At 50.7% G+C, this 3,558-nt stretch overlaps 1 pseudogene; it reads right to left on the bottom strand.

Moving 5' to 3' along the window:
* Positions 1-2,880: 2,880 nt before the first annotated feature.
* On the bottom strand, positions 2,881-2,998 carry LOC126089744 (5S ribosomal RNA; annotated as a pseudogene).
* Between the last annotated feature and the right edge of the window lie 560 nt (positions 2,999-3,558).

Below are 3,558 nucleotides of genomic sequence, written 5' to 3' on the forward strand. Positions count from 1 at the left end.
CAGGACACTTAGAAAATGTAACAGGCCTACTAAGGAGACTGCCTACACTACGCTTGTCCTCTTTTAGAAAACTGCTGCGCGGTGTGCGATCCTTAACAGATAGGACTGACGGAGTACATCGAAAAAGTTCAAAGAAGGGCAGCACGTTTTGTATTATCGCGAAATATGGGAGAGAGTGTCACAGAAATGATACAGGATTTGGGCTGGAAATGATTAAAAGAAAGGCGTTTTTTGTTGCGGCGGAATCTTCTCACGAAATTCCAGTCACCAACTTTCTCCTTCGAATACGAAAATATTTTGTTGACTCCGACCTACATAGGTAGAAACGATCACGACGATAAAATAAGGCAAATCAGAGCTTGTACGGAAATATATAGGTGTTCGTTCTTTCCGCGCGCTATACATCATTGGAAGAATATACTAGAATTGTGAAGGTGGTTCGATGAACCCTCTGCCAGGCACCTGAATGTGATTTGCAGAGTATCCATGTAGATGTAAATGTAGTACGTACTCCTGTTGAACAGCTTTAGCCATTTGAACGCTGTCGCACTGTGGACCCGTGGAAGCTGGATGGATGTATCGACAGATTTCTCCACATCTTGGGAACAACATATTGGGGGTATGTCGCTGCTTTCAACAGTGATATGTGGAACATTCCAACACTCCTGTAGACCAAGTTCTGGACATCCGCGTACTAAGGACGGACCACAAGAACGACGCACTGTGCGAGCTGCGATGGCCAATCGAACATCATCCAGGAAGAAATCCGGGCACATGTTGCACCTGCTGTGCCATCAGGGACCACTGGAAACTTCTGCTTGCAATGGGATTACGGTCACGTGCGTCTCTGGCCAGGCTACAACTGATACCATGACACCGCCAATCATGGCTACTCTGGTGTCGTGAAAGAGGTGACTGGAGAGTGGAATGGCGCCCTGTTGTTCAGTGATGAGAGCGAATTCTGACTGTATGCGAGTGATTGAAGTAAACGTGCATAGCGTGGACATGGAGACCTGCTTACTCCAGAGGGCATACACTCACGGCACACAGGTCTCACCTGAGGCTTCATGGTTTGGAAGGACATTTGCTGCAGCTCACGGTCACATCTGATATTTCTGCAGGGTAAAGTAACCAATGGTTCAAATGGCTCTGAGCACTACGGGACTTAACATCTTTGGTCATCAGTCCCCTAGAACTTAGAACTACTTAAACCTACCTAACCTAAGGACATCACACACATCCATGCCCGAGGCAGGATTCGAACCTGCGACCGTAGGTAACCAATGCCCGTGGCATTGCACACGCTGTTATCTCTGTGCTACTGCCATTTCTTCGACAGCAAGGTGATGTGCTTTTACAGCACGACGTGTACGTCCACACTAGGCTGCTTCGACGCAACGTGCTCTTCGAGATGCACAGTAACTGCCCTGGTTAGCCAGATCATCAGCTCTCTAGCCAACTGAATACGTTTGGGACACGATGGAGGGAACTGCAAGAACCATTGTCGAATTACAACAAAAGGCGCAAGGTACTTGGGACAACCCGCTGCAGGATGCCATTTGGCGTCTCGGTGTCTTTACGATCGTTGGATGCGAGAATAAGCGCCTGCGTTGTCGCAGAGGGGGTTACACGGTGTGTTGATGCGACTGTTTGGATAACTTTTACTGTGTGTAATTCACTTGGCCTGATTTTGTGATCATATAATCCCACAATGGTGAACTACCTGTCATCTCATCTGTCAATAAAATGACGTAGTCATTAACGGTGTTGCAATTTTTTACCGGCAATGCTTATTTACACTACTGGCCATTAAAATTGCTACACCACGAAGATGAGGTGCTACAGACGCGAAATTTAACCGACAGGAAGAAGATGCTGTGATATGCAAATGATTAGCTTTTCAGAGCATTCACACAACATTGGCGCCGGTGGCGACACCTACATGGTGCTGACATGAGGAAAGTTTCCAACCGATTTCTCATACACAAACAGCAGTTGACCGGCGTTGCCTGGTTAAACGTTGTTGTGATGCCTCGTGTAAGGAGGAGAAATGCGTACCATCACGTTTCCGACTCTGATAAAGATCGGATTGTAGCCTGTCACGATTCCAGTTTATCGTATCGCGACATTGCTGCTCGCGTTGGTCGAGATCCAATGACTGTTAGCAGAATATGGAATCGGTGGGTTGAGCAGGGTAATACGGAACGCCGTGCTGGATCCCAACAGCCTCGTATCACTAGCAGTCGAGATGACAGGCATCTTACCCTGATGGGGAGTGTTCAAGTTGGTGGAGGTTCTGTAATGGTGTGGGGCGTATGCAGTTGGAGTGATATGGGATCCCTGATACGTCTAAATACGACTCTGACAGATGACACGTACGTAAGCATCCTGACTGATCACTTGCATCCATTCATGTCCATTGTGCAATCCGACGGACTCGGGCAATTCCAGCAAGACAATGCGACACACCACACGTCCAGAATGGCTATAGAGTGGCTCCAGCAACACCCTTCTCAGTTTAAACACTTCCGCTGGCCACCAAACTCCCCATTGAGCATATATGGGATGCCTTGCAACGTGCTGTTCACAAGAGATCTCGACCCCCTCGACCCTTACGGATTTATACACAGCCCTGCAGGAGTCATGGTGTTAATGCTCTTCATTTCTCTCCCTCCCTCCTGAACGGGCCATGAAGGCACGACGGTACTGACCGGCCGCCGTGTCATCCTCAGATCATATGCGCCACTGGATGCGGATAAGGAGGGGCACGTGGTAAGCACACCGCTCTCCCAGCCGTATGTCAGTTTCCGAGACCGGAGCCGCTACTTCTCAATCAAGTGGTTCCTCAGTTTGCCCCACAAGGGCTGAGTGCACCCCGCCTGCCGACAGCGCTCGGCTGACCGGATGGTCACCCATCCGAGTGCTAGCCTAGCCCGACATCACTTAACTTCGGTGATCTGACGGGAACCGGTGTTACCACTGCGGCAAGGCCGTTGGCTCTTCAGTTCTACTTCAGACATTAGTCGAGTGCATGCCATGTTGTGTTGTGGCACTTTTGCGTGCTCGCAGCAGTCCTACACATTATACACTCCTGGAAATGGAAAAAAGAACACATTGCCACCGGTGTGTCAGACCCACCATACTTGCTCCGGACACTGCGAGAGGGCTGTACAAGCAATGATCACACGCACGGCACAGCGGACACACCAGGAACCGCGGTGTTGGCCGTCGAATGGCGCTAGCTGCGCAGCATTTGTGCACCGCCGCTGTCAGTGTCAGCCAGTTTGCCGTGGCATACGGAGCTCCATCGCAGTCTTTAACACTGGTAGCATGCCGCGACAGCGTGGACGTGAACCGTATGTGCAGTTGACGGACTTTGAGCGAGGGCGTATAGTGGGCATGCGGGAGGCCGGGTGGACGTACCGCCGAATTGCTCAACACGTGGGGCGTGAGGTCTCCACAGTACATCGATGTTGTCGCCAGTGGTCGGCGGAAGGTGCACGTGCCCGTCGACCTGGGACCGGACCGCAGCGACGCACGGATGCACGCCAAGACCGT

The sequence above is a fragment of the Schistocerca cancellata genome, chromosome 6 (assembly GCF_023864275.1).
Source record: "Schistocerca cancellata isolate TAMUIC-IGC-003103 chromosome 6, iqSchCanc2.1, whole genome shotgun sequence".
In the NCBI taxonomy this organism is placed as follows: domain Eukaryota; kingdom Metazoa; phylum Arthropoda; class Insecta; order Orthoptera; family Acrididae; genus Schistocerca; species Schistocerca cancellata.